Below are 18475 nucleotides of genomic sequence, written 5' to 3'. Positions count from 1 at the left end.
TTATAAAAGATGTCGAACTAACTGAATACATTTTTTCTCTTAATGATGCTTCCAGTGCTGTGAAGAAGTCTTTGCCCCCTTTCTGAAATTCCCAAATTGCATATTTCTTATGCTGAATGTTGTCAGATCTTCAACCAAAACATAATATTAGATAAAAGAAACCGGAGTTTACAAAAAAATTCTAACTTTATTAAATAAATAAAAGTATGTGACGCCCAATTCCCCTGTGTGAAAAAGTAATTGCTCTGCATTTGGTTGCTGTCATTGCAGATAAAGTTGGCACAACCAGTTATTGAGTGTAAGGGGGCAATTACTATTTCACACAGGGGCATTGGGTGTTGAATAACTTTATTTATGAAATAAGTATGTCATTGTTGTGTTATTTGTTCCCTTTATCTAATATTAGGTTTTAGTTCAAGATCTGATAACATTCAAATTGAGAAAATCAGAAAGGGGGGGGAAATACTTTGTCACTGCACTGTATATGATATTTTCGAAGATATTGATATAGGTCTACAGATTTGTGTTGACAATGGAGTAGTCATCTGCTGCTTTCTGTGTAGCAAAGCCCATGTTTAACACCTGCTTCATTCTTCAATCATACCTGTATTGCAAATAGCTGAGAAAATGCCCATTTAAAAGGATGCTTGACGCTTGTGGAAGTCCACTGACTCTTACATCTTTCTTTAAAGGCCAAGTGCAGTCAAAATTAAGTTTTCCCTGTGTTTTTATATCATATTGTACAACAGTTGATGCAAGTAACACTAACAGTGTGAAATTTGACATTTGATCAGTGTTATTCTTGACAGTTGCTGGTTGAAAATGCAATCTAGCATTACACCATGCCCAAACCAGACTCGAGCGTGCGTCCGCCATCATGTGCAAATTGATTTTGTCCCCCCACACCAAACGCGATCACGACACTAACGTTGAAATATCCAAACAAACTGAACCAATTATATTAATTTGGGGACAGGTCGAAAAGCATTAAACATTTATGGCAATTTAGCTAGCTAGCTTGCAGTTGCTAGCTAATTTGTCCTATTTATCTGGCTATTTTGCTGTTGCTAGCTAATTTGTCCTGGGATGTAAACATCGAGTTGTTATTGTACCTGAAATGCACAAGGTCCTCTACTCAGATAATTAATCCATGGGGAGCCTGGCCGGCTACTTTTTCTATTTGGCTGGCTTCTCCGTGTGCTTGTGGAAAACACTGCAATAGTCATTGGTCAGTTTGCAGAAAGATCTGCTGTGCGGCTGTAAAAATTCACTCCACCATGTACAGGTGTGCTCCTCTGCTATCAGTCTGGAACAGGAAAACAAACAAACTGTTTAAGAGGGAGTTCTGAAACTCCAGTTAGTGACTCACACACACCCTGTGTCAGGGTGGCAGGTAGCCTAGCGGTTAGCGCTAGGGGCCAGTAACCGCAAGGTTGCTAGTCCGAATCCCAGAGCCGACTAGGTGAAAAATACGTTGTTCTGCCCTTGAGCAAGGCACTTAAGCCTAATTGCTCCAGGGTCGCTGTAAATATCAAATCAAATCAAATCAAATCAAATTTATTTATATAGCCCTTCGTACATCAGCTGATATCTCAAAGTGCTGTACAGAAACCCAGCCTAAAACCCCAAACAGCAAACAATGCAGGTGTAAAAGCACGGTGGCTAGGAAAAACTCCCCTAGAAAGGCCAAAACCTAGGAAGAAACCTAGAGAGGAACCGGGCTATGTGGGGTGGCCAGTCCTCTTCTGGCTGTGCCGGGTAGAGATTATAACAGAAAATGACCAAGATGTTCAAATGTTCATAAATGACCAGCATGGTCAAATAATAATAAGGCAGAACAGTTGAAACTGGAGCAGCAGCACAGTCAGGTGGACTGGGGACAGCAAGGAGCCATCATGTCAGGTAGTCCTGGGGCACGGTCCTAGGGCTCAGGTCCTCCGAGAGAGAGAAAGAAAGAGAGAATTAGAGAGAGCATATGTGGGGTGGCCAGTCCTCTTCTGGCTGTGCCGGGTGGAGATTATAACAGAACGTGGCCAAGATGTTCAAATGTTCATAAATGACCAGCATGGTTGAATAATAGTAAGGCAGAACAGTTGAAACTGGAGCAGGAGCATGGCCAGGTGGACTGGGGACAGCAAGGAGTCCTCATGTCAGGTAGTCCTGGGACATGGTCCTAGGGCCCAGGCCAGTTGAAACTGGAGCAGCAGCATGGCCAGGTGGACTGGGGACAGCAAGGAGTCATCATGTCAGGTAGTCCTGGGGCATGGTTCTAGGGCTCAGGTCCTCCGAGAGAGAGAAAGAAGGAGAGAAGGAGAGAATTAGAGAACGCACACTTAGATTTACACAGGACACCGAATAGGACAGGAGAAGTACTCCAGATAAACAAACTGACCCTAGCCCCCGACACATAAACTACTGCAGCATAAATACTGGAGGCTGAGACAGGAGGGGTCAGGAGACACTGTGGCCCCATCCGAGGACACCCCGGACAGGGCCAAACAGGAAGGATATAACCCCACCCACTTTGCCAAAGCACAGCCCCCACACCACTAGAGGGAAATCTACAACCACCAACTTACCATCCTGAGACAAGGCCGAGTATAGCCCACAAAGATCTCCGACACGGTACAACCCAAAGGGGGGGAACCCAGACAGGCCGACCACAACAGTGAATCAACCCACCCAGGTGACGCACCCCCCCAGGGACGGCACGAGAGAGCCCCAGCAAGCCAGTGACTCAGCCCCCGTAACAGGGTTAGAGGCAGAGAATCCCAGTGGAAAAAGGGGAACCGGCCAGGCAGAGACAGCAAGGGCGGTTCGTTGCTCCAGAGCCTTTCCGTTCACCTTCCCACTCCTGGGCCAGACTACACAATAATGGCTGATCCCTGGCCGTGACCCCACTCTCCGCGGGTGTCTCATTGCTATATGCAAAAAAATACATTTCCATTTTCGCACCACACACTTGTACAGGTTACTCTTGTACATGTGTGACCTGTAAAAACAAAGACAAAGAAACCTAGTCAGGCAGCACAGATATCCTCGTCCCGTATCTGTTTTTGCTGCCAACCATTATGGCCATGACAGCCACCACAGGATTTGCCTACAGCCTACTATACAGCTCAGACAAACACGTGAAAAGGTTAGAGCATGGAGGCCAACCAACTAAAATGTTTGGGTCTAGCTTTTCAAGAAAGCCCCAGTCCTTCAGAGGCAGAATGTACTCTCTCAGCGAGACCTAAATGTCAAACAGAGATGTCTAATATTCCACTGTAACCACCACAAGAGAACCCCTGGCCTGTCTGTCATTAGCATCAAGCTTCCCGTTCACTTCAGAGTTGACAGTGCAGGTGTTCTGGCTCCGCTGAGGGGGAAGACGGTAATTAAAGCTAGCGATGGCTAAATTGCTTACGTCGTTAGCGTTGCATGCAAGCAGCTTTAGGATGGGAGTTTTGAGAGTCCGCGAAGACAAATTAAGCATTTTATTTGTATTTTTACCGTATCGGAGAGGATAGTTGCATGATAAAAGAAGCCTGTTTGATGAAACCTACAGTTGACTTTGTAAAGTTGGACTGCTCTGTTTTTTCCTTCCCTAGATGAGGAATGGACATACCATACCCCTCCACTAGCATACACATGAATGGAAATAACTTGCTGTACATTGAACTTCAGCTCGGCAGCCATATTTACGACACCTTTAAACAGTTTTATGTTTTGCTCCAGAGAAAGCCTTTCATTCTGTTACAACGTTTATGATCATTTGTGTGTACAGTAGGTTAAAAAAAAATGGACCATGCCTTTACACACACACACACACACACACACACACACACACACACACACACACACACTTTAGCATGGATTAATGTGTGCTCGCCTGACAGGCATGAAAGTCTTCCTGCTTTTAGGCTCTTGCCATCAAAGATGACGAGGTGAATACAGCATGATAAATCTTGAAAGCAAAGGCACCATCTCTTTATCTTTTTCTTCCAGCTTATCTCCTATACACAGGGCCCTCTGGGAGAAAAAAAATCTGCCCCCTTCTACCCACTCACACATACGCAACACACCCTTTATTCAAGTGGACCACGGACTCGTAGCTTGTTGACTTTGGCACAGCGGGCTGCTGAACAGTTGGCACGTCACTTCTTTAACATGGGAGTGTCAGGTGGTAGAAACATCTGCTGTCTATACCCCCCCCCCCCCAAAACACTCCCACTCTTGGTTTCCCACACACATGCCCAACCACCAGATGTGTTGAAGCATTGCCACACTTTATACAGGCTTGAAAGAGCTTAAATTACAGTCTATCCCCCTCTAAAATGTTTTCCCAACAGGCCTTAAGCCAAACAGAGAGGCACATTCTGTCAATCAAATTCCTCTTCAATGATACGGTGCACGCCTTCCCAGACGACCGGTTGCTGTCTCTGAAGAAAATAGTCCAATCGGGTTGGTTGTTGCCTAGAGACGGGGAAGTAGAGAGGCATAAACATACTCACTGTGATCATACAATCTCCATCTCTCCCTGTTTATCTCTGCCTCATATACTTCCACTCTCTTCCCTATTCCATTATTGCCTAATCATTTGGTTACCCTTCCCTCTTTCCTGCACTATTTAACTTCAAAACCATGTGAATTATTGCATGTGAGAGTAGTTGAATGACCCTGCTTTCACACTCCCTCACCAGTCCAGCAGATCACTCAACTTGTGGCTGGCACTGCTTTCATCTGCACATGGTGGGTAACTAGGTCATGTTCGTTAGGTGGCAAACAGAATAACACAGACTGAAACAGGGATGCACTACCTGTACTTGTCCAATAAGAAACTCATTTTTGTTTGCATTGTGTGGTGGCCTATTGCACACATCAAGGGAGAATGACCGCCTCCTCTCATTGAAGCCAGAAAAGTTTAAGGCCAACAGCAGTACATAATGCATTGTCAACAGAAAACAGGATCCTCCATTATAGTGAATTGAAAAACATTTGGGGAGTTTCTCCCATTCTGCAGATCCTCTCAAGCCCTGTCAGGTTGGATGGGGAGTGTCGCCGCACAGCTATTTTCAGGTCTCTCCAGAGATGTTCAAGTCCGGGCTCTGGCTGGGCCACTCAATGACATTTCGAAACTTGTCCCGAAGCCGTTCACCCGTTGTCTTGGCTGTAGGCTTAGGGCCATTGATCTGTTGAAAGGTTAACCTTCGCCCCAGACTGAGGTCCTGAGCGCTCTCTGTACTTTGTTCTATTATCCTTTCTCTCAATCCTGACTAGTCTCCCAGTCCCTGGTGCTGAAAAACATCCCCACAGCATGATGCTGCCACCACCATTCTTCACCGTAGGGATGGTATTGGCCAGGTGATGAGCCGTGCCTGGTTTCCTCCAGACATGATGCTTGGCATTCAGGCCAAAGAGTTCAATATTCCAACCAGAGCATCTTGTTTCTCATGGTCTGAGTCCTTTTATGTGCCTCTTGGCAAACTCCAGTGGGCTGTCTTGTGCCTTTTTTTTACTGAGGAGTGGCTTCTGTCTGGCCACTCTACCATAAAGGTCTGATTGGTGGAGTGCTGCAGAGATGGTTGTCCTTCCGTCAGGTTTTTGGTCACCTCTCTGACCAAGGTCCTTCTCCCCAGATTGCTCAGTTTGGCCGGGCAGTTCCAAACTTCATCCATTTAAGAATGATGGAGGCCACTGTGTTCTTGGGCACCTTCAGTGCTGCATACTTTCTTTTTTTGGTACCCTTCCCCAGATCTGTGCCTCGACACAATCCTGTCTTGGAGCTCTACAGACAATTCCTTCAACATCGGGCTTGGTTTTTGCTCTGTCAACTGTGGGACCTTGAATAGACCGATGTGTGCCTTTCCAAATGATTGACTTTACCACAGATAAACTCCAATCAAGTTGTAAAAGCATCTCAAGGACGATCAATGGAAACATGATGCACCTGAGCTCAATTTCGAGTCTCATAGCAAAGGGTCTGAATACTTATGTAAATAAGTATAAAAACCTGTTTTCGCTTTGTCCTTAAGGGGTATTCTACCATTCTACCATTCAAAGGTTTGAGGTCACATAGAAATGTCCTTGTTTATTTGAAAGAAAATCACATTTTTTTGTCCATTTTAAAATAACATCAAATTGATACAGTGTAGACATTGTTCATGTTGTAAATGACTATTGTTGCTGGAAATGCCTGATAAGATATTACTTTTAAAATTTTTATTTATCAGCAGCCATCACTCTAGTGTTCCAATGGCACTTTGTGTTAGCTAATCCTAGTGTATCATTTTAAAAGGCTAATTGATCATTAGAAAACCCTTTTGTAATTATGTTAGCACAGCTGAAAACTGTAGTTCCGATTTAAAGAAGCAATAAAACTAGCCGCCTTTGGAATAGTTGAGTATCTGGAGCATCAGCATTTGTGGGTTCAATTACAGGCTCAAAATGGCTAGAAACAAAGAACTTTCTTCTGAAACTCGTCAGTCTTTTCTTGTTCTGAGAAAAGAAGGCTATTCCATGCGAGAAATTGCCAAGAAACTGAAGATCTCGTACAACGCTGTGTACTACTCCCTTCACAGAACAGCGCAAACTGTCTCTAACCAGAATAGAAAGAGTGGGAGGCCCCGGTGCACAACTGAGAAAGAGGACAAGTACATTGAAGTGTCTAGTTTGAGAAACAGATGCCTCACAAGTTCTCAACAGGCAGCTACATTAATTAGTACTCGCAAAACATCAGTCTCAACGTCCAAATTGTTGAGGCGACTTTGGGATGCTGGCATTCTTGGCAGCATCCCAAGGACATTTCTTAGTGACACAAATCTTTTGAACGGTAGTGTACGTTTTAGAATAAGGCTGTAACGTAACAAAATGTGGAAAAGGTTTAAGTGGTCTGAGTACTTTCCGACTGCACTGCATGTCATTGAACCAATTATTTTAAAATCACACACAGATATAAGGATAATTGAGTTTGTAATGGCAGCCTGCAGTACTCCGGTCGGCCATGAGTTACTCAATGAGAGGGGGCTGCGCCGAGCAAGTTTGCAACCTCACTTTCTAGAGTAGCTCAAACTGCCGCTGTTATGTTTCCATGGGATGCCATCTTAGCCACTTTAATTTGGCCGTCTTCACATAGAAATGAGTGGTGTCACATGATTGATGGCTTTGTCCATTAATACATACCCTGATGAAGAGGATTATCCACACCCCCTCTTTCAAGTGGAAACTACTCCATATATATAAAATTGTGGACACCTTCAAATGAGTGGATTTGGCTATTTCAGTCACACCCATTGCTGACAGGTGTATAAAATCGAGCACAGAGCCATGCAATCTCCATAGACAAGCGTTGGCAGTAGAATGTCCTTACTTAAAAGCTCATTGCCTATTGACTACATAGTACCGCCATAGAATGCCACCTTTCCAACAAATCAGTTCATCAAATTTCTGCCCTGTTTGAGCTGCCCCGGTCAACTGTAAGTGCTGTTATTGTGAAGTGCAAACGTCTAGGAGCAACAACGGCTCAGCCGCCAAGTGGTAGGCCACACAAGCTCACAGAACGGGACCGTCAAGTGATGAAGTGCGCAGCGCATCTGTCCTCAGTTGTAACACTCACTACAGAGTTCCAAACTTCCTGTGGACGCAATGTCAGCACAGCTCGTCTCTAGATTGATTGATTAATTATGCTTCACCATCTAGCAGGTCGACGGATTAATATGGGTTTGGCAGATGCCAGGAGAACGCTACCTGCCCCAATGCATAGTGCTAAATGTAAAGTTTGGGGAAGGCCCTTTCCTGTTTCATCATGACAATGACCCCATGCACAAAGCCAGGTCCATACAGAAATTATTTGTCGATCGGGATGTTCCAACATCTAGTGGAAAGCCTTCTCGGAAGAGTGGACCAGGTGTCCACATACTTTTGGTCATGTAGTGTATCTTGATAAACAGTCTGGGGTCACCAGGGTCATTCAGGTCTTTTTTAGTCTCTGGTTGTTGTGGCTGCAGAGTGAACGTGTCCAAATATGTATTAGGATATTGTTGGTGTTAGGAGAAGAAAAGGGTTGACCTAAAGACTTTGTCTTTCTCCTTCCTATGTCTGTTGTTCGTTCTCCATTTGTATCTCTCCCCCTCTTATTCCCCTTATTGCTTTTTCTCCCTCCTCTCTCCATCTTTATCAGTCCAATTCTTATTCCTTTTTTTAACCCCCCCCCCCACACACACACACAGTCCATTTACACACACTCCTCCCTCACACACAGATATCTATTTAAAAAAATACAGACTTGTCTCCTGGAAAGTTTTCAATGGGGTGTGGAGAACAACCGCCGGTGATTCATGTTTGTGTTAAATGTGGATTAGTATAATGGGAACCACACATTTTAAGCCTAAGGAGAGTGGTTGAGGGTTAGACACCTAAATATGTTTTGAAGAGACAAGCCTTCTGAAAGCTTTTTACAAATCTGTTGTTGTGTGATTGAGCAAAAGACTGACAAAGTAATCCTAAAATTGTGACCACTGGGACTGGCTTTCGCTGACTTTTTTTCGTGGGCTTAAACCATTAACGTAGGCCTATGCCGTTGCAAAATCAAATGCTTCTAACCGAAAGTGAACTATATGCCGAGATCTTGCGTGGCGTTTTGAAGCACTCTGAAACGATAAGTAACAATGACGCTAGTTTTAATATTGCATGTGTGACTCCGAAGCAGAGTGCGAAATACACTGTGACATTAGGGAAGGTGGGGACTGGTCTGTATTGAGTGCACACGCTTGCACCATTCTTTTTATGGGCCTAATAATAAACACGTAATTTAAACAGTCAAAATGAATTACCAGTCATGGTATTTTCATCTGATTGTACAAAGTCAATTAATAAAAAAGTAGGGTGCATGTGCACTCTGAAGTGATTCCAGTATACACAACTGCATGTATACTCACACCAATTTATGAATGGACATCTGTGACATTCATCTATTTTTATTATTATTTTTTTTATATATTTTTTTATTTTTTACAATTGATTAGGCCTACATTAACTGATGCGTCTTGCTGACAAATGTACATTTTTTTGTTGCTTGAAAAGCCGGGACACTTAAAATGCGTCGGAAACTGTCTTGCGAAAACGTGATGATCATCTTAACACACACGGTCAATTTATAAACCAGTCTAAAATGTGGATGACCATGCACTTCGAATAGGCCTACTGGTAGTGAATGTGTACTGGTAAAAATAACTTGTGCTTAATGTGTTAATGCTTGGAGTCTTTACAGATCATGTGACATAACACTACATTTTCTTACACTGTGATGAATGTAATTAAATGTATCATGTCATTTTTAAACATTTAACAATTAAACTTAAACCCTGTATGAATCATTGATCTCAGATATCTGGGAAAATGTCCTGCATGTGCAGCTATGCCTGCGTAACATGCCATTTATGTTTCACCGTGAAAACAGTTCTCACGGGCACAAATCCCAAAATAACGTAGGCCTATGCCGTTGCAAAACCGAATGCTTCTAACCTAAAGTGAACTATATGCCTACTGTCATTAACGTGTATATACGTGTTGGATGGATTGGATACGCATTGGTGTCCAGCTGTAGGCTAGTTGTCTAGTGTTAGTGTCAACCATCAGCTGATAAAGGAAAGAAAACATATTTATAGAAAATCTAATACTTTTACGAAGAACATCAGTACCCGCATGCACCTGAAACCAAGCAATGAGCACTAAACAGATGACTAACAAAAGCCAACAATGGTAAATCAAAAGCTTTTTAAGGACGCATGGCAAACCAATGTTGAAAATTAGGAAGTACAAAGCAAACCCTATGTGTAAAGGAGCTCAGCTGTGGCTGAAATTCAGCACTACTGAATGGACAGTGCCACCACATACAAACGGTTTAAACCATGACTGAGAGGTGGGGGTGTTTTCACGTTTATTTTCATATTTACCGCTGTAAAATATACCACTGCATTTTAAGCATGTAGAAGAATGATTAAATTAGCATTATTTACAGCCCCCCCCCCCCTAGAGTCTAAACAAACTGAACAAAATGTATCTTTTTGCCTGTCTTAGGTTGCACCAGGTTGCATTCACAGAATCAAGCCCTCGGCATCAAACCTTGTATTGCAAGATGTTTATACGGTTAAGACCAGTGTAAAACGGATGAAGTAGTGTTACTTATTGACTTAGAGACCGATCTCTCTCTAGTCTGTCTAAATGGAGGCACTGGTGGCGGTGTACTTGAGGATTAAGTAGAAGCATCATGCTCTTGTCGAGGATGTTTCTCTTAGACTTTGGTTGATCCCAGATGATCTCTCGTCAGACTTGGTAACGCTTCCAAAACACGCTTCCAAGTGAAAGGGAGTGGGGAGGTGAATTTAGTGCAGACACACACACACGTATACACATACACACCGGCCAAAATTGCGACCTCCGCTTGTGATCTCTATGAAGAATCTCTCTCCCTCCATACCTTTGTCCTATTCTTTCGCTGAAATCCACAGGAAGTCAAAAATATGCAGCCACAGCATATGGCCCATAGAAGGTCCTATTTGAAGCTCTGAAAGCACCAGATCCTTTGCCTCCTCTGCGTCTTTCTAAACCTCAGGAATTTAAAGGGGTGCAATTATTTTATCCCCCCCCCAGAATAAATTGAAAGGCCCTTCTTCAATCCTGCTGTTCCCCCTCTAAAGACTCTTTCAGTCCTTCAGAAATTGGGGGTTTGCGCCGTGAACTGGGGTTATTGTGGGCGACACAATCCGGTTGTATCTGTCGTCCTGATAAGCTGAATGTCACGGTGTCCATTTTCTCTATACACATGCTAATGCCTCCCAATCAGTTCGGCAGTTGGAGATGTTGTCAAAAGGAGGATAGAGGATTATCAGTAGGGGCGAAGCTACACGAGCTGCAATCAGGCATTCACTCCATTTCATTTTTTTCTTCCTCTTGTCAGTCTCTCGCTCTCTCTCATGTACTATATATTCACTACGGAAGGAAAGAAACAGACAAGCAGCTGCCCTAATTGCGGGTCAAATCTTTACCAGTGGAGGTAATAAGAGAAGAGCCCGTGGCATTATTCATAATGTGAATGAATCATTAAAAAGGCAACCCGATTTTGGTTGAAAAAGACTGAAAAAGCCTAATTACATTTAGTTAATTGCATTTGACATGGTGTCACTACCTCTTCACAAAAGTTTAAAATATAAAAGATTCAGTGTTTTATAGAATCTTAAACCTCAATTTTTTTATGCAGATAAATAATAGAGCAGTACATGAAATTCCATATGTTTGGGTAGGATGGCAGCTGTGTTGTCTACTATTAGTGTCTCAGGTTGTTGTCTCCAATTTTTTGTTGTTGTTGACCAATGCGAAGTGTGTGTTTGCGTGTGTGGGACTGTTAACTGTTAAGGGCATATCATCCCCCTACACTTGCAATCTCATCACCCCCCCCCCCAGAACAAATGTACATGTTTCGGCAATGTCAACTTTCAGGTTTTCCTATGCATCCATCTTAACTGTAATAACTCATCTGTTGAACTAATTGCTTCCAACTGCCATTTTCCAGTGACAAAACGTACCTTGTACTCTTGTGAAAATCCCTCTTGAATCAGTAGAACTACTAAATCTGCCCCTCTCCTCCTGTAGCTACACAGTTGCCAAGTATTGCTTCTCTTGCCAACTGGGAAGGTGTTCCCCCACCCCGCCGCCTCACTCAATTGTGTGAGTCGTCTGATCGCAAAAGGGTGTCAGTTGAGAGACGATGCAGCAGGACAGCCTACATGTGTGGTTATGGAAATGAGGTGATTCCTTTGCCAAAGGAACATTGGGGACAGGAGTTGTGGGGTTGAGAGTTTCGGGGAGGGGGGAGGGTGTCGGCATTTGTTCAGGGAGGACACACACTGGGGGTAGCTAGCTCCACATCCCGTCCCACTCACTTTAGGGTGTGAGGGGAGTCTCGCTAGCTCTCTGTTCAGTGCTCCCTCTCAGTCACCAGATGGTTGACTATTCTGGGGGTGGATGGATGTACTTCTAATAATATATAATAATATATGCCATTTAGCAGACGCTTTTATCCAAAGCGACTTACAGTCATGTGTGCATACATTCTACGTATGGGTGGTCCCGGGGATCGAACCCACTACCCTGGCGTTACAAGCGCCATGCTCTACCAACTTCTACTTAAAGGTGTTGTTGTTTGACAACTAGGCCTAGCTATAGGCCGATATGAGATGACTGACTTGACTTCATTCGGGCAAAGCAGAGCGACTGGAATGCAACCAAGCTACCTGCTGCTCTGTTTTTTTTCTTCTCCTTTTTCATCTTCGTAGGAGACTTCAGTTGCCGCCTCTCTTTCTCCTATTTTTCATTAGCATTCTAGCATGAATGATTCCTCCTCGTTCCCACCCAATGGGGTTAATTTTATGTCAACAGACAATGCAACAGGCGGCTTTCCTCAAATATCTTTCTGGGAAAATCCCGGCAGTAAATAGGCTTGCAAAAAAACAGCCTCTCCGTCTTCTCGTTTCGCTCTCCCCCTCTGTCGCTGCTTCCATTGTCATTGGAGATAGCACGCTGCCCTTTTAGTATAAAATCAATATCGAAATGAAAGGGAACACCAAGGCTTTGTGCGTGCACAGGGCTTGTTCTTGTATGATTTGTGCACACCCTCCTATGTGCCCAGGAGCGAAGTGTCTGCAACAGCAGCAAGTGACGAGCCCAAAACCAGCCGTGTTATGAGTGGCAACCCAACTGATGTCATCAACCGAGGGCTGACCCATTTCTTTTGTGTTGTTACGCAGCAAACAGTTACCACCACGCAGACACATTTGTCCACAGGCCTGTGAATGCTGTAAAGTTCATATTTGTGTAGCCGCTGTACTGTTTAGTGGAGAGATTTTTTTTTTTATATCTTCCTACTGTTTTCCTTGCTGTGTGGTAAGATGCAGTGACACCGTTTTACCTCAAGCACCTGTCCTTTTCAAACAATGCCTGACCAACCTGCAAGCCTTTTTAATCTGTATCTTCAGGCTCACCTGTAGTCCATTTCCTCAAACAGTCTCGTTCCAGACCATGTTCCCTTCACAAACAGGGCTTTTCCCCTGGTCTTGTCTTCAAGCGCATATTTTTAAAATGATGCTCTCAATGGATTGATGCTGCCTTTTTCAGGTGATTTCGTAGTTTTTATATTTCAACGATTTGCAAAAACTTAAGCCATTTCACGAAGAGTCTGCTGCTTACATAGTGGCCCCCCAGGACTAAGTTTTGGGTTCGGTTTGCTGAAGTTTAAAAACGAAACAGGAAATGCATGGCACATGATTTGAGCTTTTATAGGTAGACACAGGAACAGATATGCAGATGAAAGATTTTGGGTCTTGGGCATCCCATCCTTGTGCTATAGTTATGAAACTAGTTCCAAATTGTTTGGAAACAACACAGTCACATCCCCGTTTGGTCCTTAGCCTCTAAGAGAGTGGCATTGTTGCATTCTGCAAGGCATATGGTAGGCATTACGTTAAAAGTTCTAAATTAGAATAACTGAGCCTTAACACACTTAATTGCCCCCAAATTCCAATGCTTCCTGTTAAGGGAAATAAGGAGAAGAACGTGGGAGTGTTTCCCAGCATGAGAAGTCCAGATGGGGGAGTTGAACAAAATGTCAGACCCCCTAAAAGAAACAAACAGAAGTCAACACTGTCCTAGTCCAGCAGTTCCATCTCAGCTGGGAGCTCCTTTTGTGGGCTCTTAAGCGATCGAGCCTGGAGAACCATGTTGCTAATCAAACATTAGCCCAACATACAGTTCCCATAACTTGTTGAAAGATGTCATCAGTGCTTTATCTGTGCAAACAAACCCCCTTATCTTGGTTCCACCTGGCAGCTTGCCTAGAGCTCAGCTGTGGAGGGTTGTGTTGGCCGGGGGGTTAGCTCGCAGGGAGGAAAGGGCTTCTGGTGAGTTCTGGCCTTGATTTATTTGAACAGCTGATCCAAGTCAACTGGGCCAGTCAGCAGAGCCAGAACATAGCCATCCCACTTTCAATAAAAGTCTACGAGAGCTTTATTGGCAGCCCCTCGCATTGACTACTTGGTTTGCCAAAAACTGCTGGATACTGCAGACATAGGCTGATTTGAATGTAATGATACAGTACTTTATACTTCAACATGAATATCTGTACCATGTACATTAGGATATGGAAGAGCAGCCACTGTGAGAAGCCAATAAACGTACAACCTGAAATTACGTAATTTCAACTAGCTTTGCCCAGTTTTGCTATTGGGGTTTGGCTATTGGGGTAAAAGGTATATTTACTCTGCTACTGTGATATGTAAATAGCCCTTGGCCCAACCTTTTGAAGTAGCCCCGGGTGGGTGCTGAGGGGTATACTGCAAAGCAGGATCAATGAGTTAGCCAGCTAACTTTGTTCAACAACCAGAAATGCATTTAAATGAACAAATCTAAACTTAATTAATTAAGAAATCTAAACGTTTGTGTTTTTGGTTGTTGACTCGATTAGACTATGGCCATTTCAAAGTATTTAGGCAAGTTAGTTGGCAAGCTTATTGATCCTGCTTTGTAGTATACCCCTGTGGTCTGTTTTATATAGTAAACAGAAAGACCGACAGAAGAGAACATATCCACAACAATAACAAAACCAATGTTAACGTCCAGATGCACTATTCCCCCCCCAGAACCTTCCCAGGGGTCCGTCTTTCATTTAGCCCCTGCAGAGCCATCGGTGTTTACGTTCGCTTCCTTGATGTTCTGCATTTACTGTCTATTTGTTTATTTTCGGCCTTGCTCCATACCTTCATTGGGCCCACCTACTGCCACTGCCCCTCTTCACTAGCTACAACCCCGCAACTAAACCATGTTCTCGACAGACGACCAACCTCTCCCACCCCACAACCAACCTGCCTTCTTGAGGGACGAGTCATTTGAAACTAAACACATACTATTTTGCCTCTGCTTCAGGAATCAAAATCAAACGTACGCGCGTGTCGTGGTGGAGTGCATATTGGAGGACCGCACTGGAATGTGTATGTGAACTGATCCCCGTCTGTACCCCACCCTGCCTGCCTGCCTCCGCTTGGAATAAATCCTGGAGAAACACACCCAGCCGTCCGTGTCAGGGGGGATCTCGTAGTTCTTCCAGGGGCCTGAATGCCTGGGTGCTTAGTGCACCTAACAAGGCAAAGCAGACGAGCAGTGGGAGGATGGATGGTGAACCCGCTACCTTACCCTCACACATCAATAGACAGAGCTATGTGAGTTCCAGGGTGGATTGCCAGTTAAAGGGATGCACCCATGTATGGTGTTGGAAGCAGGCTTGACGCTGTTGTATTCTTGCCCCCTGGTTTGGATACGGTCAATGGTAAAGATAAAGCTCACATTGAACCATTTTTGTCCATCAGGGCCAAAACAGCCAATCAAATAACTTCTACATTTATTCCGGGTGCTTTACCTTTCATTTCACATGAGGGCTGAATTCCTGGAGTGGAGTGAGACTTCAATAAAAGGTTATACAGGCAGGCAGGTGTCGACTACAGTACAAGTGACGATTGTTTGGTTGGAACATCTCTTTCTAAATTGGAACTCATTCTGATGGATGACATCAAAAAAGGGGAAATGTCAAAGTAGAACAAAGGAATGGCGGCGTTGTCTGTCTCTGGGGCTTTTGGAACTGGACAGCGTAAGCTTCCACTGCTCACTGACCTCCTTTCTCTGTCGTTGTTTTTGCCCACCTCATCATACCTCAAAGTGGAGGTCCGTCCGTCTGTCTGCCTTTCCTAATCTGTACCCAATGTTCCCAAAGGACATCGCCACTTGCGCCAGTGAGCTCGTTCCCGTGGTTAATGAAGTCTAATGACAAGCGGACTCCATGAGCATTTCCAAAATGTCACTGAAGAACTGTACTACTGAACATAATAGCTTCATCGCATAAGATTATAGCTCAAGTACAATTTTCAGATCACATATAAATCTATAGTTCAGTGTAACTATGTGAAATTGATTTGAGCCATGCAGACAGACGTAACAAGTACAAACCTCTGCAGCCAGCAACGGGTTAGGCCTAGCTCATTTCTAGATGCCAGGGTTAGGCCTAGCTCATTTCTAGATGCCAGGGTTAGGCCTAGCTCATTTCTAGATGCCAGGGTTAGGCCTAGCTCATTTCTAGATGCCAGGGTTAGGCCTAGCTCATTTCTAGATGCCAGGGTTAGGCCTAGCTCATTTCTAGATGCCAGGGTTAGGCCTAGCTCATTTCTAGATGCCAGGGTTAGGCCTAGCTCATTTCTAGATGCCAGGGTTAGACCTAGCTCATTTCTAGATGCCACACACCATTAATCTCAAATCACAGAATCCAATATCCACTACTGACATCCACTTCACTGTACCCCTGTCAGGGTACACGGGAGTGTCCATTCTATAGATTTCAACCAAAACAACATTACCCTGCCTCCCAGCCAAATGTTGCTCCCAGACCATCTCACTACCCTAGCATTTGCGCCGTTCCCTCATTGATTACCGTTATGTTTGGGTGAACGACCAGCTCTGTGTGCCCCGCTGGTTCGTGGAACCAACTGGAGCAGTTCTGTCATTAACCAGCAGTGGCGAGACTGTAGCCTACATTCAGGCTGATGTTTGATGGACGGTGTCATCTGTTCATTTGTGACCACGTTTGTCTGTTTTTTTATTTGTTTTCTTTCCCCCGTTTTTAGATGGTCTTATTTTTAAAGACCATCTGGGATGGACTGATGCCCGAACACAATGTTTGAAATTTATCTGACTCTTGATAATTACTATTTGTTTGTATTGCAATTGTCGGTCTCTCCATAACATCATATTGCTTAATTTAGTGCTGTATGTACTTTTTTTGTACCCCAAAAAAATGAGACTTATTACAACACAAACATTGACATATTGAAGAATCAAGAGTCCGATGCAGTGCAGCATCATACTTTAGCTTGTCCAAACTTCCAGCATCAGTCAGACCCGACTGCAGCATCAGTCAGACTCTTGATGGCCAATAGGAAGTATACATACTGATATGTAAAGCAGTATGAAATTGTAGTTCTAAACCGTATCCACGTGATTCTGCTTTGTAGATCAAATAACTGACTCAAGCCTTAGAACCAAAGTTGTCCTCTTATGGCAAGGCAGGAACCTTTCAGAAGATTCATGACGAGTACTGAAGGGGAAAAAAAGGATGTGTCGCAAGCCGTTTTCATCTCACGCTTTCATGATCTGTTTGCTCTCAAGCGGTCGGACATCAAGGCCATGCATTTTTAATGAGGACCCTTTTCTCATATTGCATCTCTTCCTCATTTTATTCGGGTGTTTTTAATAATGGAATAGGGCATCATTGGGGGCGGATGGCATCGGTTGCTCCGCCTTGGGCCCCCTCAGTGTTCCGTGTCCAATCGTAGCACGGCTGCCTCTGTCGTGCAAATAACTTTTACACCTTGATGTTATGAATGCTTAATGCTCTTTTTAAACAGCCGTCTGTTAGAGGTGTTTTTTGCACGGATTCGTTCGCAATAGTCGGTCTGGCTCTTGCTGAGACTATTTAGACTAGTTTATAATCAAACAAAGGTCCAGTTGGAATGGATGTGGCACTTTCAAAGTATCCTATAACAAACCCAAGATGAGTTAATTTTTGTTGTACACTATTTAAGGTAACCTTAATTCAAATGAGCATCCAATTAGTAACATTCAATACAATGAGGCAAGAGACACAGATGAAAGGATAAAGGTCTCTTTATCCTCAAAGGGTAGGGTACTTTTCCATCTGGTACTGGGGCCTATGTTGTGAATAAGATGATATTTGGGATGTATTCAGACTGGTATTTTCCAACATTGTATTAGCAACATAGCTCTCAGGCAGTAGGAAACGCTCTCATCCATTTATATGCAGATGAAACCGTCTTCTACTCAGCTGGCCCCTTCCTGGATTGTATGTTAGAAACGCTCTACAACAAAGCTTTCTTAGTGTCCAACAAGCTTTCCCTGCCTTTAACCTTGTTCTGAACCACTCCAAAACAAAGGTCATGTGGTTTGGTAAGAATGCCCCTCTCCCCACAGGTGTAATTACTTCATCTCAGGGTTTAGAGCTTGAGGTAGTTACCTCATACAAGTACTTGGGAGTATAGCTAGATGGTACACTGTCCTCCTCTCAGCACATCAACGCTGCAGGCTAAAGTTAAATCTAGACTTGGTTTCCTCTATTGTAATCACTCCTCTTTCACCCCAGCTGCCAAACTAACCCTGATTCAGATGACCATCCTACCCATGCTAGATTAAGGAGGCGTAATTTATAGATTGGCAGGTAAGGGTGCTCTTGACCAGCTAGATGTTCTTTACCATTCGGCTATCAGATTTGCAACCAATGCTCCTCAAAGGACACTCTATGCTCCTCTGTAAACTGGTCATCTCTGTATATCAGTCGCAAGACCCAATGGTTCATGCTTATTTATAAAAGCCTCTTAGGCCTCAC

The 18475-nt window shown here is 43.8% G+C and overlaps 1 protein-coding gene across 4 annotated transcripts in view; it reads left to right on the top strand.

Annotated features, from left to right (window-relative positions):
* LOC124002570 (signal-induced proliferation-associated 1-like protein 2) overlaps positions 1 to 18475 on the top strand; it is a 102470-nt gene that overhangs the window by 19660 nt on the left and 64335 nt on the right. The window lies entirely within an intron of this gene.

Source organism: Oncorhynchus gorbuscha, linkage group LG18 (assembly GCF_021184085.1).
Source record: "Oncorhynchus gorbuscha isolate QuinsamMale2020 ecotype Even-year linkage group LG18, OgorEven_v1.0, whole genome shotgun sequence".
NCBI lineage: Eukaryota > Metazoa > Chordata > Actinopteri > Salmoniformes > Salmonidae > Oncorhynchus > Oncorhynchus gorbuscha.
The sequence above is the reverse complement of the archived record's forward strand: the minus strand, read 5'-3'. Positions and strand labels throughout refer to the sequence as shown.